The sequence below is a fragment of the Notothenia rossii genome, assembly GCF_949606895.1.
Source record: "Notothenia rossii genome assembly, chromosome: 1".
NCBI lineage: Eukaryota > Metazoa > Chordata > Actinopteri > Perciformes > Nototheniidae > Notothenia > Notothenia rossii.
In genome coordinates, this window is record NC_136912.1 from 86,861,806 (window position 1) to 86,887,381 (window position 25,576).

General features: G+C 43.0%; 1 long non-coding RNA gene across 1 annotated transcript in view; it reads left to right on the forward strand.

Moving 5' to 3' along the window:
* Positions 1-1,628: 1,628 nt before the first annotated feature.
* The window catches only part of LOC307038366, a 35,611-nt gene continuing 11,663 nt past the window's right edge, over positions 1,629-25,576 (forward strand). Inside the window, exons 1-3 of the long non-coding RNA XR_013807980.1 lie at positions 1,629-1,893; positions 11,670-11,808; positions 23,463-25,031. This is a non-coding gene — a long non-coding RNA (uncharacterized lncRNA). The remainder of the gene's footprint in view (positions 1,894-11,669; positions 11,809-23,462; positions 25,032-25,576) is intronic.

Below are 25,576 nucleotides of genomic sequence, written 5' to 3' on the forward strand. Positions count from 1 at the left end.
GATGCTAGAGAGAGACACACACACACACACACACACACACACACACACACACACACACACACACACACACACACACACACACACACACACACACACACACACACACACGCACACACACACGCACACGCACACGCACACGCACTCACACACACACACACACACACATTTCCCAAGCGATTACAAAAAATACTCAAGTATTTTTTCATTTAATTTATTGCCTTATACGTTTTTTTTAATTTATTTCTCCTTAAATATAATGCATTACAGATAGGCTATGCCTATAAATGCCACCGTGCCATAGACAGTAAAGTAGACCTATAACACAAATCAGCCTTGTTAAGACCCCACAAACGATCCTCCACCGTGGACCCCTCATACAGGCGCATTGGATAACCTTTGGAATAACATATCCATGACACTGACGTCATCGCGTAAAAATTACTTTAATTTCAAGGGCTAGATTAGTTGCACGCAGTGTTGAGTCTAACTATTAGTTTCACTGGCTTAATTCACTAGTTTTACCCTGCTTATGATTAGCATGTGGCACATGAATGTCCACCAGGCGCTCCCTTACGCACAGAAAGGAAGGAAACGTCGCTCCACGTAAAAGCAACGTGACCCGCAGGAGTCCGGGAAAGCATCTGCTTCTCCTGGCGCTGCTGCGGCAACAGCACCACACACTCCGCTGCTGCTGCGCTTTGATCGTGCCCATCTCTGGCAAATCGTTTCTCTTTTACGCATTTTTCCTGCAGCCTGCCAAGAAACGTAAGGACATCACTCCGTTTAAACCAGTCGTTTATACTGGGTTAAGGCTCGTATTGGCTCGGTATTCCTGTAAGCTGTTGACTCAGGTGTTTCAGTCAAGCAAGGTGCAGGTTTGGAGATCATTGCCTGCTTCTCTTGCCAAAAACGGACTCTGTCCGGTGCCTTCAGGATGTGCAGCTCGGGGACAGGGCGAGAATGGAGTGTGCTGATGATAAAAAAGTGGAGGTACTTCTATACATTTGGGATCACACCCTCTACTGAGCTGATGTGATCTGCTTTTACATCACGTGGCATCGATGTAAAACCTTTTTCATGCATTCCTGCCTACCCCCATACAATCCAAAATTAGGTTCTGTCGTATCAGTCTGCTAAAAGTCCTCAGTGGAGTCTCCCCCCCTTCATGCACCGACGTGCTGCCACAGACGCTGCAGCCGCAAGCTGCACGCCTATCAAATGCTTCCAAAACCATGCCGGGTGCCACTGAAGAGGGAGACCCGTCATTCAAACAGAACAATGGACACCAGTTTACAATGGTCAATGCATAAGCGGTGCAAAATGCGTTTGAGTTTCTGTGCACGTCGTCCTTAGCAGTTTGTGTGTGTGTGTGTGTGTGTGTGTGTGTGTGTGTGTGTGTGTGTGTGTGTGTGTGTGTGTGTGTGTGTGTGTGTGTGTGTGTGTGTGTGTGTGTGTGTGTGTGTGTGTGTGTGTGTGTGTGTGTGTGTGTGTGTGTGTGAGAGAGAGAGAGAGGTAGAGAGAGGTAGAGAGAGGTAGAGAGAGGTAGAGAGAGAGAGAGAGAGAGGGGGGGGGGAGAGAGAGGAGGGGACCTGCGACGCAGCAGCTCCGCGCACACTGTCATCCGAGGCTGTGAGGAGATGTTGGGATGCGGAGAGGATGCTGGCAGCAGTATCGCCTCGGCCTCGGCTGGTGTCTGGTTACTGAATTAAAAGTAATGCCAGTGTTTAAATAACAAAATCCTTTCTGAAGGTTTACATTGAATGCAGCGTTTGAGTTTCTCTGGAATCCTGGCTGTTATGGTTTGGTTACAGCTGAGAGGTGATAGAAACTTGCGTCAAAAATACAGAATGGACTTGAACCGGAGTTGCGGGATTTATTCAAAGTTCGTGCCTTGTGAGTATGATTTCTGAATGTTTTATGTGTGGATGTTTAACCTTGAGGCTATGAGATATGTGGATGATTGGCAAGTGACCAAATGTTATACCAATGTTAAATTATAATTATCGAAATAAGTCAATAATAACCCAAAATAATGTTTAACAATATGACATTTCATTGACATTATGATAAAACCGTAAACTGCACTTTGATAAATAGTGCAGCCTGGAGTGGTGAGTGGCAGCAGGCTGCTCCATCCCATATTAGCGGGAGCCTCCATTGAGCGGTGATGAGGGGGCTGAGTGGCCCCTGAGCTGGCGTTTATAAAGCAAACAGTTGTGTGATTGTTAGCAGAGCCTGGGAAAATGTCCCCTTGGCTGGGAGGTGGAGGGACTTGACGCCAGAGCCTCTTGTTAAGAAGACTTGTGTGCTCCCAGACAGCATTGTGATGCTAATGAGCACCAGCACGTTGTTGAACTTGATGTTGACTTTTTTTCTTTCTTTCTTTTGGGCGTTTTCTTCTTCTTCTTTCTTTCTTTCTTTTTTTTTTTTTGGGTCACTTGTTTGTGGGAAAATCTTCTCCGGAGCTACAGTGTGAAATTTATGAATCAGGCCTTTGCAGTTGAGTACAATAGAGAGGCATTATATTCTTGGAACACACATTTTTATTCGGTTTCAGGTGTTTAATGTGTAGTGTTAAAGTTTAGTACGTCAAACCCCTTTAAAGAGAGTAAGAAAAAAAACGTAGAATTTTTTTACAGGGTTGATATTTTCAAGGGAAGAGGTATTTCTTCCCACAAAACTAGCAAAGCAAAATGAATGGTTAAGTCATAATAATTCAAGTTAAAATACCTGATATTTACTTAATATCAGGTTTCAATCAGGTAAATAATGGTATTCTTTTTTATCTTAAGATGTTTAAGTAGTCTTTAAACCTATAGGCAAAATAAATCCATCAAATTAATATAACATTAAAAAAAATATTAAATGTCACTCTTTCTTTCTTTCTTTCTTTCTTTCTTTACAGTGCAACAGGTACACTGTTGTACACTGAATTGACAGAACTAAGCTATTAGCCCCCTATATATATATCATTTTGAACACATAATTTCACTGGCCAAATAAAAAATGTAACAGTCGTGCTATATTCATTCTAATAAACGAGATTTAATTGAAATGATAAGACAGTACACACAGTTTGCCTATGAAGATCAATAATATATTTAAGCATCTTATATTAACATTCCAACTTATATCATCAGACATAAAATTCGCCCAAAAAAAGTATAATATTTAGATATAATATTTTATTTCAAATCGAGTGTACTCTTCTGGTCTAAAATTAAATAAAAATAGATTTGATTTCTTATGATTAGCAGATTTAGACCATACTTCTTGGTCTCATTTATTTAATTATTTAATTTAAAAAGAGCTAAAACGGAAATGTATCAATGTACACGAACTGTTCAGTTGAATGCTAAGGTGTGACTCGCATCAGAATATGACCATTATTATACGTTTTAATAAGGTAACTTTAATTTCTAAATACATTTTCTTACATTTCATTAAACACCAAATAGGTTTAACCTTGCCTGAACAGACTCAAATTGTTTAAGTGTTTTTCTTTTCACCCTTCCATTTTTAAACAGCGCCGTGAATTTATTACATTCGTTTCAGCACCAAGGACAGAGACTGTACTTTTAACTTAGAGTTGCTGAACTCCACTCTATAGTTTTCTTTAATACAACGCCCTAAAACATTTTAATTCAAGCCTTTTTTACCGAACATATTTGAGACACTGCTTTGCATCTTTTTTTTCTTCTTTCAGATTTAATTTTGAGGTTGTGCTCAGGGCAGAAACAAAAATCGAAATAAAAATATATCCTTTCTTTTACACACAACGACGTTACATTTTTTTTTTTTCTAATACAAATCTGGGCAAGCAAGATGTGCATAGACTGCAATAGAATACAATGGAATAGAATGGAATGGAATAGAATGTAATGGAAAATAATGGGATACAATAGAACGGAATATATTATAATTTAATAGAATGGAATGTTGAGCTCGTCGTCACTGCACTGTGCCGTGGGCCTAGCCTGTGACCGGAAGTGACGCAGTCAGGGGGCGTGTGCACATGAATTCACGTGAGGCTGATGAAAGGCGGAGCTGAGAGTCAATCAGGCTAATGTACAGTAAAATCAAGGCAGAGCAAAGTAGTACACACACACACACACACACACACACACACACACAAACACACACACACACACACACACACACACACACACACACACACACACACACACACACACACACACACACACACACACACAAACTCTTTGACTTTTGATCTTTAAAATGTGCTCATATTTTTAATTATTCACTTAATTTAAACATATTTGTTTCGAATAATTATTATTTCCACTTAATCCAACCCGTGTTTTGTACAAAACCAAAAATGGTTAATACCTACAAAGTTATTGTCAGGCTGTTTAAATGGAAGTTGAGATAATAAAAAATAAATAAATTCTTCTTAAAAAATTATTAAATATTACTTACCAAAATTAATTACCAAATAATGATTAATGAGAATGTTGTTATTTTTTCGAAAATATGAAAAATATTTACCAAATAAGTGAAGAAAACATGCAGCTTGAAGAATCCATGATAATTTCCCAAAATGTCCCTGTATCTTTCCTGAAATAATTCGCATAGGAGCAGGCCTAAAGAAAACTGTCTTATTAATATTCAAATTAAAACACAGGTCAAACACAAACATCAAAGACTGCAATTACCATTAAAATATATACAATTATCATTATATAGCATTTAGAAGTGAACTGTGTGCCCTTGACGTTTCTAAATAAATTGATAATTTTGAATATATGTTTTTATTACATTGAGAATGGTAAAGGGCAAAGGCTATACGCTAACACATGGAGTCCCATTAGAAATATAGCACCAACGTCTGGGATGTGTTCCAAATGGATAGTGAGAGGAATGCTTCAGCTATTTGCATTTGGTTCATCAGACTAGCTGAAATTGCTCATTGAAACATAAAAGTGGCGTCTAAAATGATGGTGATTTGTATTATAATTTCAAATTTAAATTAAATTGTAATTCAAACTGTCATTCTTTAGCATTGTAGTGCTCTGTCCTGTAACCTGCAGGTTGCTCAGTACTTATGACTCACTGCTGGCTCAGTGTTTCTTTTATGGGAACAAACGTGGTGTCCTTATTTACACAGACAGGCTGTGAGACGGATGGTATAGCCTACATTGCCCACACCTTAAACATGGCCACTTTTGCCATGTATTGCCCAAAGCCTGTCAGGTGACTTTGCAAGTGTTGAACTCTGTATATTTTATTCAGGACAATATATGAATGTTGTCTCGATAATTTGAAAATGGCTACTGCGTGTACTGCACACGTTTGGTTGTGAATTCACCATGCATTCTCTAAGTGGATGTATTGGATCATATTTTAAATTATTCCTCACTTTTTTGGGATGCTCTTGAGGCCCACTCAATTTATTTTTGGAGGGCTTCTAGGACCCCATATCGAGATCCAATTATAATCTCTGCTAACAATAGTGAATACCTTTATTAGTATTCTGGAGCCTGTAGCATAATGTCAACGCGTTTTAGCGAAACTAGACTATCCAATTTCTACCTTATGCTTCCTCCCCTTGTCGTTTACGTCCACCCCATAGCTCTGTTGCTCACCCAAGTGTGTGCCAATGAGCATGCCTAATTCTGTGGACACCGCGCGTCTCCCCTGGCAGTCTGACCCCGGGCCCCCCGGGCGGCCCTCCGCCTCCTGCGCCCCTCTTCTGACACTTCGATAGCCGAGGCGTTCTCTCCTCACTCTCATTTCCCCTTCCTCGGGCCATGCTGGAGTGTTTGTGACGGCTAAGAATGGACGTTACTACCCAATTCTTCCTATGAGGATTCATATTCATACACCGATGGTGGTGCTTTGCGTAAAATGTGCTTTGTTTTCTCGCAAGTGCCGGCATCCCACATGGCCAAATAGGGAGCATTACGGCTGAACAGAGCTGGGGAGATATGCTCCCGTCCCGGATCGAGTGTTGAAGAATATATCGGCCGCTTGTGAATTTTTCAAATCATTTTTTAAATTATTTAATAACGAAGCATCATGACTGTCCGATTGACGAAACTGCCGTTTCAAATAGACTGAATATGTGAGTATGCTGTGGTTATTCTAAATGCAAGGTATGCTTTTTCAGATAGATAGCTTCAGTAACATTCAAAACATGTTTTAATGAAGGGAAAGTGTAGTTTAAACTTAAGACTTGTGGAAAAAGTATTTTATCCTCTCGTTTGACCATTATTATATACGATGTGTATTTTTCTGAATTTAAATTTTGATTTTAAACGCTTAGCAGTAGAGCTGTTTTAAAGATGCATATTTATAGAGCATTATTTGGTGATTGCAAAATAATAAAGGCAAGTTTGTCAAGATGTAACATGTAATGAACTAATCCATAGTACAGTGACTTTCAGTCAGCCTGGACTTGTTCATGTTGACATTTAGCTGGATCCCCCTCTACTGTAAGCTATATACTGTATGTCTTTATAGTTTGTCATGCTTTCTAACAATTCGTGGATTAATCCACTCAACGCGGAAACGATGGTCTATGCTCTGAAATGGGTCGATGTGAGCTGGCATTTAAAACAACAATAAGGTTGTTTGTGAGGGCCATAGTGTGATATTTTATGGAGACAGTTGAAGTAACACTGTCTCCTAAGAGGTGTATGAGTGTATAATCCCCAAAAGCTCAAACTGGACATGCTATGGTATAGTTAGTGGGAAAATGTACGCTATATTGAGGTTATTAGTGGCATGAAGCCTTTCCTGTTACGCATGTTCATGGATGACAGGAAAATATGTCACCCTCCTCCTGCAGTTGGATGACTTCACCCTGCAGATGCTTTCCAGGTTTGTAGTGGATGAAGATCACCTATGGTTTTAAATAATGGAAATTAGTATCTGAGATTGTAGTGTAACCATGAGAAGGATTTACGTTTGTTGAAAATTATACAACTGATGGTGATGTAGGTTATGGTCATAGTCTTTGCTATCCCAAAGCAGTCTGGGACATCGTTTTTAATCAAATCGAACATTACGCGTAATAATAAAACCGGGTACCAATAACCTGTTTGTGCATGCGCGCAGTAATGTGTGTGTTAGAGATAGAGAGACAGAGCGACCGGGAGAGCAGCAGAAGAGGGAGAAGGGGGGAGAAAGAGGCATACAGGCGGGTTGCAATGGCTCCATGTGACCACAACACAAGCAGCTCCGGCGGCGGCGGTTCCTTTAAGAGACGTGGGTTAGTTTTTCTCTTTGGTTATCTAGCTGTATGAGTTATGTAATATCATAAAGCTAGAGAACCGAATGTACAAACTAATTCTGCATTCATCACGACGGAACCGGGACCAATGGCGGGGGGGCTGCTGGCGGAGCGGATGGATGGATGCAGCCCTCACGGAGAGACTGGAAGCCCGCGGCAGCGTCCGTGCATTGCACCGAGAAACGCCTCCTGCTTCCCTGGACGTGAAGAGGTGCGGAGGAGAACGAAGCCATACACAAACGGATTAATGTCGTTTTTATTTCTCTCGCGGGGGATGCATGGAGTGACAGTAGTTAGCAACCGGAGACATGCTCCATTCATAGAGTGAGGTTGAGGAGGAGGAGGAAGGCGATTCGGCAGCGGTGCTTTTGCTGTTGCTCTTACCGGAACACACATTTAGTCACAAAATAGCAGTTAAACTAGCATGTTTTAGATGTGTTTTTGTGTAGTTAGTTGGATGCTGATAGCCAGGAGGGGAGATGAACACGGTTTGTAGCTGGGAAAGCACCTGATTGGATGAATCCTGGGAGTCACGTGTTCCACCAGTAGCCCCCATATCTCATTGCTGCATGCTGGACTAGCTTTGTAGTATCATGGAAAAATAGTTTTAACAATCAGCACTAATGCACTTGTTTGTGTTAGCAAGCTGCTGTGCCTCTGCAAATGCATGTTTAATTTGTCTCCAAAAAGTTGATGTGGGGAGCTTTACTGCGACATGCCAGAGAGGATTGTAGGCTATGATGCATTTACTGTGCCACTGATGGATGCCAGGAGAAATAATCCCTCTATCAGGTGCATTCCCTGAGCTTAGTATGTGTGGTGCTTTACAGCAGGTACAGCAAAGATCAGGAGAATGAGTAGGTCATCAAAGTAATGTGTCACAGGTTATGAGGTGGAGAGGACGACAATATTGGGATTCAGGTTTGTCAACGGGATCATCTTATATCCCAGGACTTAGCTTGATTGATGCGCTTATTAACAGCAATTTTCAGGTCTCATGCACAAAACCAGAGAACAATGTGTCACATTGCTAAGGAAGAGGCCTGCGGGATGTCAGAGCAACATAATGTACACTTTTTTAAAGAAATGCATTGCTAGCTTGGCTACAATTGCTGATAAAAAGTTTTTTGTAGATATAGTTTATTCCCACAAATTAGATGCTGACATGTATTCACTCTCATCAACAATATCCGTACCTGATCAGGGAATTGTACTATGTTAACACACACACTAACACATATCACCAATTTATATATTTTGATTGCTGAAGTACAGTAGCATGCCAAGCAGGGATTTTGGAGGAAGTGTTAGAGGATGACAAGGTCTTTCTGTTTTAAAATGCTGTTTGGGCTGCACATCCTCTTTTTTCTTTCCTCACTCCATCCGAGTCAGAGAGGAGCTCCTGTCTGGTTCCAGCACTGCCTGAGTGATAGGTTGCACTCTGAAGTGGAGCCTGTTGAATTTTAAACAAGCCAATCCTGTGTTAGCTGCTAACAGCTACAGAGCTGATCTGCGTGGTGGCAGTGTTCTGCATGGTGGAGAATTTGTGAGTGTGTAGCAGCACAGAGCATGGTGTTTCTTAGGCCCCAGCTTACTGCGTCACAGAGCAGCGCAGGTGGAGAAGGAGCTAGCATGAACCGAACAAGGAAATGCTTTCTCTGGCTTTTGTGGCAACATGCTATACTGCTGTATGTGTTAATCCACACTGAATATATCCCAATGTTGTGAGTGATGTGTAACAATAAGCTACAAACTTAATCTGTTTCCTGTTGTAATTATGATGTTAATAGGGCATTGCAAATTAATGTTTTCATCAAGGAAACACTGCAGGAGTGTCAGGATACCCGTGTCTCAATTTGAATGTGACAGGAACCAGTAAATTATCATGTCCCATTGAGACCCCTGTTTTTTTAATACACAAAATTAACAGTTGTATAGTCTCAGTTACCCATATGGCCTGTGAACGGCAGTAATTCTGATGCAGCAGAGACCTGATTTAAGGATATCCTTGTTCAGAATTTGCCATATATTTTGCAAATGCGTTTCCCCTTTGTCCTTTTGAGGGTTAATTGCAATATTCAGCAAAAGCATTAATAATACGGCATGGTTCCATTTGATTTGACAATGGCGTTTTGTGCTATAACTTACACCAACCGCCACGCCAACAGCTCCACCCTCCCAGCTTTGGCCCAGTTGCAGTATAAATTAATGCATTGCTGAGGGGTAATAAATGGAGGAGATGGGGAGGGCCCTTTGAGATTGAAATGCAGTCTGAGAGGCAGGCTAGACGTTGGTTTTCCCACATTAATATGTGTCTGTCTGGGCCCTCTCCACCATCAGGAGGAGGCCCTCCACACCAGATGGAGTCCAGTCTAGTCTACGTCTAGCCCACCAACACCTGCCATAAGGCTGCATTGCACTCCCCATTGTCTTGCACAGTGATTTAAACGTCTATCAGTAATTTAATTATTTCACCAGCCTGGATTTATGTGTGCTTTAACAAAGGAGGAATTAAAAAAATAAATAGATAAAATAAAAAAAGGTCATGGCTGGAGAGAATAGCGTTGAAAATGTTGTAGAAGAATGAGGTGAGAAGAGCAGAGAGTGTTTATGCATGCATGCCGTGCATTTCTAACCAACCTGTCATGTCTGTAGCCTTTCCTGCTGAAGCGTAGATATGTCAGGGTGCCCCCCCTTCTCTCTTTTCCTTCTCTTCTCTTTCTCTGCACTGTATTGATAACGTTGAATATTTTCATGTCCTGGTTTTGGTTGTTGCATAGGGGTGAGTGTTGTTTGTGACAGAAATGTGGGAACAAAGCAGCCTGCCTGTACTCTGTCCAATGCGCAGCTGAGCCATTGTTTTAGGTTTACAGCTCGGTGCATTTCCAAGCCCCCATCCTATAGATGTTATATTGTGTGTGTCACACCTGGCAACTAGATTGCAGAGCTGTGTTTATGCGTGTGTGTATGCGTGTGTGTATGAGTTTGTGCACATGTTTTTGTACAGTTGCACATGTGCTTCTTTGGATGTGCTTCTTTACATGTGTTCAAGCGGGCTCCTACTGCACCTGATTTGATATATTGTCAAATATAGAATTTGTCTTTTTAAATAAGGTGAAATCCCTTTTGATTTTCAACCCACTGCAGGACTGTGATTGAGTATGTGTGTATTTTAGTAAAATCTGCTTCTCTAAATTACGTATTTAAATTTGAAAAACAATACGTCCTTAAATGTATTTTCATTTGGTTTATTTATTTGAGTGTTACATTTTACTTCAAAAAATATGTTTTACATTTATTATTCAAACTGTATACACTTGACTGGTATTATAATAATAATAATGATTGTTGTTATTATTATTAATAGCAATATTATTATTATTATTATTATCACAAACATTACACTTTGATTCAGATCTGAAACTATTTATGGCGCATGGGCTATTTGATTCCATATCACCAAAGTCCATATATTACAGCGTTATCAATTTTCTATTATCATTTTACCTTGAATTGAAATGGCCTATAAAAACCTTTCCTCTGAACTTATGAATTCTGGGTTTGGTAGCCTAGCAACAGCCTCTGACCCGTGCAAGGCAAAGAGAAAAAAATTGAAAGGCTGACGTGGAGGCTTTAAACCCGCAAAGGACATCAGGTTTCAGCGGATGTAATCTTTGAGTATTTTTTTGTAATCGCTTGTGAAGTTTGTTTGTTACTTTGTGTGTGTGTGTGTGTGTGTGTGTGTTGTGTGTGTGTGTGTGTGTGTGTGTGTGTGTGTGTGTGTGTGTGTGTGTGTGTGTGTGTGTGTGTGTGTGTGTGTGTGTGTGTGTGTGTGTGTGTGTGTGTGCGCGCACATGGAGATTGCTATTGTCATGCATTTACTGCTGACAGTTGAAGAAGGAATATAAGAAACTTTCCACACAGAAGTCCACCAACATAACACTGCTGCACTTTTCTTTACAATTGACACTGTCTTTATGTTGGAATTTAATTATCTTAATTGGTTACGTTAGACTTATCTGTTTGGCATTTCCTGTTTTCTTTTTCAGTGTCATGTATACTTTTTTTTATGTATGTTTTGTAGTTTTAACAATCTATTACTCTGCATAATATGAGTAAGTAAACTAGAATTTGTATAATAAATATTTTTTTCCTGGATTTTTCTTTTCTTATTTAACCGTCGGCGAATATGGGGTATGACTTAAGTACGAATAATACTACAATTTAAAGATAGAAGTAGATTTAAAATTGAGCATAACTCAATGTATGCGTATAAAGTATTTCAATTGTGGCCGAATTGTTTTTAGAGTGATATTCATGAAGTATCAAGAACACAGTGTATTAGAAATGAAAGACATGTGACCTGCTGCAGAAATAGACCCTCTCTTAACCTAATGCTTTATGTTTTTTGCAGGACTCAGAGGAGTGCAGTCACACAGATATACACACTCCCCATCTGACAGCCTGCGTCTGAACCTGAAGGTCAGAAGAGACACCACCCTTCCTGCTCTGAGGTCAGAGGTCGCAGGTCACAACAAGACTTCATCTCTCAGGTGAGACAGTGAAGCACCTCACACTACAAACACACTTGAACTTGAACTATTCAGTACAGTACTTTTACATCATTACAGTCAATCTTAAAAAGTCACACAATACATTACAAAGTCCTTATGTTTTTATTAATCATCTCCCCACAAAAGATTGATCCTCTAATTCTTTACTTGTTCACTTTCTTGTGTGCTTTCCTCACCCTTTCACCGGCCGGCCTCTTGCCCCCTGCTTTATAACGTCTGATCCAATTTGTTAGATTCTTCGGTTTTGGCAGATAAGACGCAGGGTGGCCTCTTGTGTAATCTATATTTTAATTCCTTTGTCCATGCTTTTTATCCCTTTAAGGATACATGGGTAGGAATGGGGGCCTTGGCCTGATGTGTGCGCAAGGTGTACTCATGTGGAAAGACTGCCAGGGTGGCTAAGTCCCTTACTTCTCTAATTCCTCCCTCTGAACACCCCCCCCCCCTCCCAAGTACTTACTTTCCTCTCCTCTGCTCTGTGTCCAGGCCTTGTACTCTCTTCCACACTTACAGGGATAACAAAAACTCTCTTTCTCTGTTTTAAGTTTGCTAAATAGTTTCAAGAGGCACTTTAATATCCGTGTACATTTTGCTGCAGTTTTCTGTGAGCATGGAACACATTCAAACTGTTTTGTTTAAGTTTGTCAATTTAAATATGAATTAGCCATATCATTTTGTTTTTTGGTATAATTCCTGATTATTATGAGGGAAAGTGGTTTTTAAAATAGTTTTTATGCAGCAGATCTTTGACTGTTTGCACTATTACATAAAAAAACAAGTGATTGTAAAGTATGAAAATTGAAGTAAGGCCCCAGTTGCCATAGCTCTGCTAACTAGTTGTCCAAACGTCCAAACAGTGTGTTTTATAACAGCGCATAATGTTTAATATGATAAATGGCTGAAACCAGAACTAGGTGACTCACTCACTTTCCGCTTCCCTCTCAGTGTTGAGTGACACGACTAAAGATTACCTTTGCTATTCTAACAGCTGCTGTAGCAGGCCATCAAGGCCGAGAATGATGCTCAGCTCGTGCATGTTCAACCTCCTGCGGAGAACAAAGTACCCGGTGTGATGGAGGGAGCGTTGAATAGGGAAGCAGAGGGAGATGAAGCCTTATCCGCAGAGATTGAGGTCCGTCATTGGGGAGAAACAGAAGAAGTGATTTAATTTCCCTCCAGGGTTAGATGAGCATTCTGTGACATTGGCCTATTTCTATATCAGCATGCCCCCCCCCCCCCCCCCCCCCAGAGAAAGAGTTGCGTTTGAGAATCAGACAAGGGAAGATCAGAGAGGATTTCACAGCCTGTGGCTATCCTTCTCCATAGCGTTCGACCACCTCTTAAACCTCCTTCGCTTTGCTCCAACTCGATAAGGGCTGCCGGTCTACTTAGTCAATATCATATCCACAAACTAGATAAATCGATGCAAACAAGCTTCGGTTAGACGTGGGCTTCAGAAGTGAAGGCGTAGCTACAGGCTAAATCTGACGCAGAGACACATCAATCCAGAAGTGACACTCCTCACATCCTCTTTGTATTCATAACAGCAATTTAGAGCTAGCCCGCACAGGTCTGCATTCAAGCATCATTTTACCCTTACAGGACCCATGTACGATATGTGCATTTTTTTTTTACAATAGTTCATATAGGAAGTGCAGGATGTGTGATTTCTCACATAGAAGTGTTGCTTCCACAGCCGAGCACTCTCATGTATATGGAAAGACTTGAAGAGAGGTAGCCAGTAACCCGCTCCTTTACAGTACCTCAGATTCCAGTCTCTCTCTCTCTCTCTCTCTCTCTCTCTCTCTCTCTCTCTCTCTCTCTCTAACACACAAACACACCTCAGTGTACCGTATCTCCTCCCCCATGACCCCCCCACCCCTTTCCATCCCCTTTCGGACTCATCTTGCCATCACCTCTCCAGCTCCACCACCCCAGAGAAACCAATTCAGACGGCTGCTCCACACCGTCATGGCATGTTGGCCAAGGGAGATGGAGTCCTTTCAGGTTCTCGGCTACAACCTCCCTCCCTCCTCCCCCGTCGCTGCCCCCTCACTGCTTCTCAACATTTCCTCAACACGCCTGGCGTATCAGCGGGGTAGCTCGACAGCACGATAGGACTGCTCCTGAGAATCTGCTGGAGTTATTCTGCACATTATGTGACCTTTTAAAGTTTCTCTAAAATTGCTTGTGGGTGTGTTTGTTTAATGATTCCACTCTGAGCCTGCCGTTCCATGGTTATACAGTCAGATTAGTAAGAGTATCTGAAACAAATGAAGCCTGCATTATGTGTTTAAACAGGATGATTGTGAGGTTTATCAGTAATAGGTTATCTTTAATGGCAAAACCAAACACCCACTGCCCACCCATGGCTTCTTAAAGTTGCCAATCTGCTTTTAACACCCTGCTGTTTGCTGGGAATTATAATTTCTTCTTACTAGGCTTTCAAGATGTTGTATACATAAACTGCGCTGCTTGGCTGTTCTTAAAAGTTGATTTGAATTATACCCTCTGCATTATGCAGCTTGATAGGAAATAAATCTCTTCAAATGAATACACTGGATGGGGAATGTGTGGGGGGCAGGCACTGAGAGTAGAGTGGTGGCGTATGTTAACATAAATTAAAGTCTATCGCAGAAGTGCTCAGAGAAGGATATAGAAAAGAGAATGTGAGAAAAATAGGATTTGAAGAACAAAAAAAGAGTTTAAAGAAGAAACTAATGATCTCATGATGTGAAGAAAAAGAGTGAGAAATAAGATCTGATTTTGATGTTGAGCTTCGTCAGTACAAACATTCATTAGCACATATATTTTTGACTTATTCTGCATTGGGGCTACTCACATTATCTCATAAGTCACTTAGATGCAATATTTATCTTTTCCTCCTTAAAGCCCTCTGGCATCTCAATGCTCACTGGCTGAAAGGCGAGGTGGCTGCAAAAAAAGGGTTGGTGGTGGCTGTGATGGTGGGGTGCAGCCGGGTGACGAACAGAGCGCAGGAGGGGGGGACGGGGGTCCACTGAAAGGGAGCAGGCTGCGGAGTGAATGGGAAATGGGGACCAATGGAGGGAGGGAGGGGGGCATTAGCGGCGGAGGCAGGTTGGGGTTGGTGGGGGCCTCCATTGGTTCAATGCAACGGCCAAAGCAGCTGTGAAAAGAGGTCTCCCCTTTTTCCCACGCCCAGTGCGACGCAGAAACCCTGCTTCAGCCTGCCAGGGTCAAGTCACATTTCTAATATATACACTGGGCCTGTGGACTCGCACAATGCATACGCACAGCTCATTTATTTTATGTATGCACACAGACACTTGTATGCACACAGCGAGTAGACAGCCTCTCAGACAGAGACAGAGGAGGGGGTCGCTGCAGGGAGAGAATTATGACACCGTTGACACTATTGTTTCGTCCTGCAAATTAATAAGATGTGAGTGACAAAACACTCTCACACACAAACACACACTCACACACATACATAGAAATGACCGATGAACCTGCTCGTTTCAAAAAGTTTCAATATCATTTCTTGGGATTTTTTGTGAAGAAATCTAACAAAAACTGCAGAACCAGAAATGTTTACTTTTACATTTTGCAGTTCTTTTAATGTGAGTTTGTCGCAAATACTGGAGCATACTTTCCATATAGACATGAGAGCATCCCAAAGTCCTCCTCCTATGTTAGGACTAATATATCTGTTGGTGTCATCACTGTTAAACCCATAACTGTGTTGTCCACCCACCCTCCCGCCACCACATCTCAACCCCTTTCTTCTCCTCACACGTTTACATCTCAGCCACCATTTACAAACTATAATCATATTCCAGGGAGGGGGATGTAAACGCTTTGTCCTGCCAGACCCCCACCCAGTCCCCCACCACCACCCCAGTGCCAGATGCCCTGCTGTATTGTGTGGGTGCTGAGGGCAGACAGGCAGGCAGCCCCCTTCCTCTGTCTCTCTCTCGCTGCACCATGATGTCACCCTACTTGTCTGTCTGTCTGTCAAGGCCTTGACAGGAACTTGAGTGTGGGAAGGAAAGGTCTTCAGTATGGGAGGGGGGGAGGTGGGTGTTGTAGAGGTTCAAGGAGGGGTTGAGGATTGGGAGGGGATTTTTTTTTGGGAGGGGGGGTTTGGGTAGAGAGTGTCTGGCCTGAGAGGTCAGCAAGTGGACTTGAGCATGAAGCTAGTGTGTGTCTGTGTGTGTGTTTTGTAGGGGGGGACTCTCCTAGCAACTCTAAAGAGAAGTGGAATTTAGATGAGTTTTTTGGTCTGTGTCCTCCAATAATTCAGTTGTTCAAACTCCTTGGTAAGCCACACAAGACGTCTGAGGATATAAAGAAGGGGAATCAAGAGCACCTGTGTTCACTATCGTCCTTTGTGCACAGACGTAAAGTCATGACTGCTTGAAGCTCATGAAGCCTTACTGGTGCAACAGCATAATGCAGGATGTGATATTACACAAGAGTGGAATTCAGTGCTCTCCTTCAACAAAATTGTAAATTGTAAAATGATGATGAACATTTTTCTTTACACACGGTGGGCAGGGACAATATGAGTTTAAAAAACCTTGTTTAGCCACATGAAAAAGCTGTTATTACACATAAAAGTGGAATTCAGTGCTCTATTTAACCAAATGCATTCTTAGTGAAGCTAGAGTAAAGCTTCAAAGTGAAGCTATTAATATTTCCTTTGTCTTTACTTTTTTAATGTGGAAGGCGTGGGCCATTTTAGTTCAAACACAGAGGCTCACCCCTGGACTTGTTCCAGAAGTGTTCATATATATATATATATAATCTTATTTACATTCATTTATTGTGCTCTCTTGTAGCTACATATAATAGTTCTTGTTTATTGTGTGTAGGATAAGAGAGACCAGTGATCCTACATGAAGACTTGTTTTCTCGAATTTGGAAAACAAGTCTTAATGGGCATAAAGAAAGTAGGTGTCAGACAATAATATGTAGAATATAAATGCCGTTTTCCCAAAAGGTTGAATTACCTCATACATTTTATTTAAATTAGGCCTACATCTACATTTTCTCTGTCATTGACAACAATGAAATATTAAAAAAATGTAAATATTGTTAATGTGAAATGTGGGCAAAAGATTTCTCCTTCTACTGATAAAGTCCATTTTCAAGTCCATTTTCACATTATACAACCTTTTGGTAAATATGGGACCATGGTTGTCTTTAGTGTCTGTACATACATCGTTCTGTACAGTGAAGGTAACACATTTGAGAAACAACAAAATACATTCACACGTGCATTCCCTGTCATGGTACTCAGCCAAATAACTCACGCACTCCAATTTCGGTCATTTTAATGGCCAGGGATTTTTCCGGACTTATGTGGTCATTTCGTGAATTTCCTGAAATTACTCTGACAGCAGAAAAGCGTTGTTTACAGATCACCGGCAAACACAGGTACTGTACCTTTTTCAACAGGTAAACATTTACTAGGACACAGACACATGCCTTTGTCATTCATCGTCTTTCTATTTGGATCCCTGCCTTTGTATTTCTTCCACCCGATTGCTCTTTCCATCCCTTGCTGTGTCTTTCTCTTTCCCTCTCTCTCTCACTCTGGCTGTGTAAAGAGGTGATAGTATTGGGAGACAATGGGAAAGACTCACTTAATTAGCTGGACGAGAAGATGCATTGTGGCAATTACTGAGCACAAAGGGAGGGGAAGGTATGGCTGTGTAATGTGCTGCTGTGTGTATTTGCCTTGCTGTTGTAGCCTGGAGTGCAGGCAGGCTTTTATAGGGTAGAGTGAAAGCAGCAACAATGGAAGACAGGATGTACTCCACGCGTAGAGCCATTTCCAGTCCTTTTAGGCTACAAACAGCGACAATAGCTGCTATGTCTTCTAAAGAACGAAAATGCATAAACTGTATTTCCCCTACAAATGGATAATGGAGCTTAAAATGTACCGGTCTGGTGGCTTTGTGCCTCTCAGCCGTACTTCTTATACTTTTCTGAGGATTTTTACTATATTTGTTACAGCTTTTTAATAAGGTACCCTTTTTAGAAATGGCTTTATTTACCTAATTAATCATTAATAATTGATAGGCGTGCATCTTTTATATTCATTAATCCAAGTAACTATGGTCACTTATGGTGATTATTATTATTTTAGTAATTAATAGTTTAGTCTTTAAATCGAGAAAATATGTAAATCACGTGATCACAAACCCCTCCCCCAAGATTGCTTAGCGACGTAACTAGCTTTGAATTTCTCCACCTGTTGAAGTGGTATTCCTGGGGCTGTATTACTCGGTAATATGCAGCGTGGGGTGTACCAGAAATGTAAGTTAATGCATTTAATATTGTGTTTCCAGGTTTTTGTTAAAACATTTGGGGAATTGAAACATTAAAAAGTCAGCCACGGACGGCATTTCAAACAACTCTCGGAGCTAGCATTAGCTTAGTTAGCTGCCGCTTCCGCTTGCTAAGGTTAGCTACAGCTAATAGTTCAGTGACAGACTAGTTGATGATACATTTACGGTCACCGGTTAGAAAGGAGGAACTTGTTTTGGCCTTCTCCATCTGATGTTAATGACGCATTGTTTTAAAAAAATATATATTTGGAGTGTTGAATCTGCAACTTTTATTATCGTTTCCTGCATTTCTGACAGGCCAGACTAAAACTGGATTTACAATAGTAACTTAAATTGATTAACATATTATCAACTGATTCAGCTGTAAATCCGAAATTCTTTATTTGTCACACTCTGGGAACATTTTGGGTGAAGGGACTGCAGGTAAAACGAAAAAATAAAATAATTTGGCAAAAATATTGAATAAAGAGGCAAGCAACATTTGTTTAGCCAGGATGTCAAAAATCCTCCTCCAGGGTGATGCTGCTGACCTCAAGCCAAATTAACCTTTCAAGCTCTTACCTTCTTGAGGAGAGGCAACATAAACTGTTATTAGTGGCTTTTAAATGATATAAACTCTTAAATTGTGCCTTCAAATAAATTAGCACTTTAACGCTCATGTTTGGCCTACTATGATAACCCACAGTGACTCATTTTCTCTTCCCTTGTCTATTCATACATCCTCTTCATTTCTATTTCTGATTGTCCTGTTTCTCTATTTTTGATTGGCGATGAGTGGGCCGCTGCTTGGTGTGTGTGTGTGTGTGTGTGTGTGTGTGTGTGTGTGTGTGTGTGTGTGTGTGTGTGTGTGTGTGTGTGTGTGTGTGTGTGTGTGTGTGTGTGTGTGTGTGTGTGTGTGTGTGTGTGTGTGTGTGTGTGTGTGTGTGTGTGTGTGTGTGTGTGTGTGTGTGTGTGTGTGTGTGTGTGTGTGTGTGTGTGTGTGTGTGTGTGTGTGTGTGTGTGTGTGTGTGTGTGTGTGTGTGTGTGTGTGTGTGTGGAGATCTGGCAGAGAGCATCTTCCTCTAGTGGAGTGGCCTGAGGGGATTTCTTTCATGAAGTCAGATAACATCCAGGCGACCCCCTCTTCCCTTTTTTATAAGAGTTCTTTAACCTTGATAAATGAAGTAGAGGCGGGGAGGGAGTGAGAGAAGGAGGAAAAAGTTGTGGCGCTGTGGTGGGGGATGCGGGTGTGTGGAAGATAGAGGGAGAGACACCAACTCCCTGGCCGGCTCGCTCTCAGGATCAATAACGTTCGGAGAGCTGCTGAGCACTCCTGTCTGGCAGCTCTACCATAGGGGATGGAAGGAGCGGAGGGAGGGAAAGGGGAGGAAAGCAGGGAGGGAAAGCAAGAAAATAAGTGTTGAGAAGGCCTCTCCATCTCCTTCTTGTCACCCTTTTTTGTGAAGAGAGGGAATCGAGGCGGACAGCATAGTAAAGATGGAAGGATGAAGGGATAGAGGAGAGCATAGATGGAGGAGAGTTTAGAGCCGTGCCACCCACCTGCCTGCCAGGAAAACACACACACACACACGTCACACACACACTCATACTCATACTCGGGTATCCTTTTACGGAGCCACAAGGTTACAGAGTGTCGATACAACCGCGCACAGTCCTCCGACAAATGGGATTTGGCATGTTCAATCAACAGTGCTGCCAAATCCCTGTTGTTAAGTATTGCAGAGCCATATCTGTCTGCAGTGGGCTGAGCTATGCTACCTGGGCCCGCTAACTGTCCCCTAAATATCCTCTATTACAGTCCTCTGTAATAGAATTATCTGCTGCATCTCTCATTGGATTTGAATAGGTGTGTGTGCTGTGGCATAAATAGGGAACAGAGAGAGGGGTTTCACATGGTGCGCTTGTTATAAGAAAAGGCCTCTTCCACCAGTGCCTTGAGGTCATGGATACCTGAGCTGTCTTCCCCTCCCCCCCCCCCCCCCCCCCCTGTTTCTCGCTCTTTTACTTGATTTCCTTGCTTTGAGTTTAAGTCGCTGGTCTCCCTCCTCTGTCCTTTTTCCTGTCCTCTGTTAGACCGGATCCTTTCATCTTCCCTCTCCTAATCCTGTGATAGAGAAGCCTTCTGTTCACCCCTTTGCCTCCTACCATTATTCTCTTTTCAACTCCATGCCTCTTCTTATTTTAGCGTATCCCTGTGCTCCTTTGCATCGCTTTTTTACCCTCCACTTTCTTTGTTCTACCCCCCCATATTATCTCCCTTACCTTGATTTCTTCCCAACCTTACTCTCTGTCTCCTGCTTCACCCTTCCTCCTCCTCTCTTACTTTCCCTTGTCCTTAATTAAGTTAGTGATCAGTTGACTGCCCCTATCATTGGTAGAGAGCAGGTTGGTCCTCCCTTCCCAGGAGGGGGGAACATTGTCTGTGCTGGTTGACCGGTGTAATCCCCCCACCAGGGACAAAGGGCCGTACCCTACCTACCTCAGCCACCCCTGAAGGGCATTAGCTCCCTGACGAGAGCCGTGCCCCTGCTGCCTGACACCCAGCATCTCCCCACTGACTTCTTCCTCCTCTGGCCAGGCACGTTGAACCCACAGTGCTGAGAGTCAATGCAGATGACTAGGAAACGAGGAACACTTTTTAATGTTTGGTTTGTTTGGCATGTTGCTCTAAGCCAGATTCACCACCAATGTATCAGACATTAAGATGTAGGCCTACGTTATTGGGGTCCCTTGATTTGTATTTCAAACACCCCGTAATCATCACACATAAAAAGGCACACAGAAGTAAATCTGTCGTATCAGGATCAGGAATTCCTGCTCTAATCCTCCTCACAACCCCACAATCTTTTTTCTCTTTTTACACACACACATGAACAGCAAAACACTAGGTACGGTTGCTATGGCAACGGTTGGTCAGAGTTTACCAGAGGGGAAACAAACAAAGTACTGTTCATGAAAGCCGGTTGTGCAGTGCAGAAGGAGCAGTGATACTCTTGAGTGTGTGTGTGTGTGTGTGTGTGTGGGGGGGGGGGGGGGGAGTGTGTGTGTCATGTCTAGTGAGTGATTAGATACATGCATACTTCACCCTTATATATTTCTGCCCTTTATATCCATACCTTACTGCTACTATATATGCTACTATATATCTGCTAGGTATTCAGTGGGAGGTAGAGGCTCAGTGACTGCAGCTTCCAAAGCCATTTGATGATATGTCTATAAGCCCGCATATCAAACTTTCATTTTCTGTATACATTTGTGCTTCAACTAATGCACATTTTCATTCCCAATTATTTGTGTGATTAATCACGCACATTTTTTTCCTGTAACATCAGAAAAATGTCTAGAAATGGCCCTCACATATTTATAAAGACCAGGGTGACGTCAACGTGTCGTTTGTACAACCAAATTGCAGACAAAAACATATAGAATTTGTTATAATGTTAAACTAGCAGATCTCAATGGTTGCACATTCATTCAGATACCAATGTTGCCACTATATGTGTATTGCTGATATTTGTCTGCCTCATGTCTTAGACTGCTGATTAAACTCTCTCAGTTTCATGCATCTCCTGCCCTCTCCTCTCCTCTGGAAAAGTAGGTCTCGTGGTGTTTGCATGTCATCTCATCCGAGGCACAAACAGCCACCTCCACAGTTCTCATTTTCTCCACTCCTCTCCACTCTCCCTCTTTGAACATAATGCATCCAGGCTCCGAGGCAGCATACAAACCTGCTGTGCTTTTTACCATAAAAATGCCACCATGCCTTCCTCGCTACATCTGTGTCCCCACCCCCTGTAATGCCTCTTTAGCCCTGCACTCGGCTGCTTGGGTTATATTTATTGCGCAGTCCCTTTTTACTTCTAGTTTTGTCCTTTTTATTTTTTCTCGTGCCATGGGGCTAAAGACCCCTAACGCCACCACTCCGTCCTCCCCTCCCTCTCTGCCCTCATTTCCCTCTGCCCCTCACTCCTCAAGCACTGACGAATAGACAAACGTACTGTTCTCTCTTTCTTTGCCTTTCACCTCTCAAACCTCCCTCCATCCATCCTGCTGGACGGGTACAATGCGGGCGCTCTATCCTGCGGCAGGGAGAATGCAGCCCTGAACTAACAATATCACCAAGGCTGCCTGAATGCTGCCGAGTCCCATTGTGCTCTGTCAGAGGGGAGTTAACACCCATGTCTGAGCCCAATGAATAGTATTATTGTGTCTAAGACATGCACCGCACCCCCGGTCCCAATCCATGTCCCCCTAACTCAACTTGCCCCCTCTCTCCCAAACTTGGTTCTCTTGTCCAAGCAGTGTAACCCCCCCATGCCAATGCTGCACCCCCTGTGCCTTTTCCTTAACAGACAGTGCTAACTCCCAAAGCCTTGCTGGCCCACCCGCTCTAAACCTCCGCACTTTACTTCTCTATTCCCCTGGCAGTCGGCCCGTGGGTTTAAGTCTGTTTTTCAGTCCTGCAGAGGAGGTGGAGAGAGGTGGACAGAAGGGCTGTCACAGCTCTGGTGGCTGTGGCCAGGATATTTCAGAGATTGTGGGGTTGGTGCGGCGCGGAGCAATGTGGGGTGTTGGGGGTTGAATTTGGCCACGGCTCTTTCCCTGTTGAGGAACACAATGGGACCATGACTCCTCAAAGAAATGTCCCCCCAACTGCTATTATCATAAGAAGAGGGTTGCTGAACCCATTTGAATAATTCTAGATGATACAAAAGCTGAGATGTTTTCTTTGACAAAGTTTCCTTAGAGCACCACCGGTCATGGCCAAAACATTTCCATTCCTTCACACTCACTATGGCGCAAAGAGAGGGGAGTCTTTAAAACAAGCCTGTCAGTTTAAATGTGGCTTTTTGTTTTTTATAACCACTAAGGGCAAATCAATGTACATCTCAGTGGGCTTGTGTGGCCAAGGAGGAGCAAATGAGGGTGGTTGTTGAAGAGAAACTTTTCCTGTAAATATTTCTAATGTATTTGATCGATGCGGTGGTGATTTTTATAATGGGCCCACTCTTGCTATATTTTGCTATCTGCAGCACATCAGAATCTAATAGCTGAGAGTACCTTTGGCAGGCAGCATCTCTCTGCCTGACACACTTAACTCTCAGGCCTCCAATCCCCGCAGTTTCTGCTCTGTGAGGTTAGCGGGTTCACATTACCGGCTGAGAGAGGATGCCAGATTCCTCACCCCCGACTTCTCGCTGATCAAAGACCAGGATTGACATTCAGAGTGTGTAAAATGCTGAAAGTTAACACTAACTTGTTTTTTTCCCTCTGTCTCTGGTTGTTTGTGTACAGAAGAAAGAGGAGGAGGAGGCAGTGGAGGAGGAACAAGAGAAGCAGAGTGGGTGGAAGGATGGAAGGAGAGAAGGATAGAAGCAGTTCGAGGAGGTGGTTGGAAGCGGCTGAACCCAGAGCAGGTGAACACAGCTGTGGATCGCCATGGGCTCTCTGGCTGCCCTCTTCCTGTGGCCCCGGCACTGCATACAAGGGTCCCGTGGAGCCGGCAGGGGCCAGCCAACACTGCGGCAGAGTGGGCAGGCTAGGCCAGGCAAGCCAGGAGAGAGGCAGGTGAGGCGGGTGAGTCGAGCTCTCATCCCCGCCGGCTAGGAGCCTCCACGGCGGAGCGGAGCAACGCGGAGCAGCAGAAATCAATACAGAGGAGAGAGGCTAGCAGAGGTTGCCCAGCACCGCCTGCAGGCCCCGGAGCCCAGGGACCAACCAGCACCACCGCTCACAGCTCCTCTCTCCATCTCTCTTTCTATCTTCCTCCAACAGTCCCAGCATCAGCCAGGGCCAGGGCCCTCACCGCCCCACACGCAGTGTGCGTGTCAGTAGGTGCACATTTGTGTGTAAAATAGAGAGAAAAAGGCAGAAGGAAGAGGCAGAGAGAGAGAGTCTTTGTGTGTGGTTCAGCCGGAGGGGTTTTTGCTGCGTCCAACACCACTTGATAAAACTTTGTCAGAGAGACACTGAGACAGCGAGGGAGGGAGAGAAAACAGAAGAAGAATAAGACAGGACGTTGAAGGTCGCTTTTCTTCCAGCTACCTCCCTCTTATTACCCATTCCACCTGAACTGTTTGATAAGGATCCATTGGGGACGGTACACACGACGTTTCTGCTCAGTCCAACTTCCAAGCACGTAGGGCACAATATTCCAAAGATCTCATGAGCCAGGATGAAAGAACAATTTGAACTTTTTCTCTCATCCCCTGTATCAGACATAACCTGTCTTTTCGCCTTAGATTTTCTTACCCTCACTACAGCAGCTCCCATCAGAGGATATGGCAATGCAGTATTGATCTATAAGGTTGAAGAGAGGAAGGTGGGCCCAGGCTTTCATACCTCTCTGTCTCTCTGCCTCTCTCTCTCTGTCTCTCTGTGGAAATAGCACCTGAAGTCCACTTACTGCTGTGCAGCAGGGATCCCATGGCAGGCAGCACAAGTGAATGGCTGCTAATTGAATGAGAGATGAAAAGGACAGTAGTTGTAACTGCTCCGTGTCCCCCTCCTACTACCAGGTTTTTCATCTGACTTTTTTACCCTTCACGTTTACAAAAGTCCTTCTCCACGCTAAGAGACTCGCCCCTCAGACGTTTTAGCAAAATTGGTGCTGACTAAAGAAAATTGGCAAAATCTTCAGGAATGAAAATACTTGGCTGCAGCGTAGAGGTGAAAGCTTTGAGTAAAAATTAAGTTTGTTATGCACTGCCAGAAACATCCGGCTGAAAAAAAGTTTGGAGAGGTCAAGCAGCAAAACATACTGTACTGTACATATCCGTGGAGCTGGAAGGACATTACAGGACAGATGAGCAGCTTTGCCAGAAGGAAAAAAAAAAAAGGTTGGAACGGGAGTCATACTTCTTGGTGAGTACAATGTCTTAATTGAATTGCTTGTAGTGTGTTTAACAAAACCACAGATGTGATTTTACATATTGAACTAATCAAGGAGATCATAAATAACATCCGCCTTGTAACAGTATTATGATAGCATACCATCTCTTCTCAGAGTGTGTTTTTAAAGTGAAACACAGACACATAATGTTGCAGTTGATCTCCTCAGTCAGTTCTCAGCAGGAGCCCTTGGCTGTGATCATACTGTCACTGACTGTAGGAGGAGTGTGTTGTTGTTGCCTGTACCAGGGAGCCTGCCAATCTCCTGGCACACAGAGAGAGACTGGCGCCTCTCCACGCATCAGCCTGGCAGCGCCCCGTGCTTACAAAATGGCCGATTCTTGTTTGCCAGCTGTCTCCTCAGCCAAGATGGCGCTCGGTCGCTTTTTTATGCCCGCTGTTTGCCATCTGCCCTCTAATTGTTAACGGCTATGCAAATATCATGTAATTGCATTTGCATGTGCTTGGTACTTAACCCCTCCCACTCGATTGTAAATAATAGCGCTATCGTAAAAAGG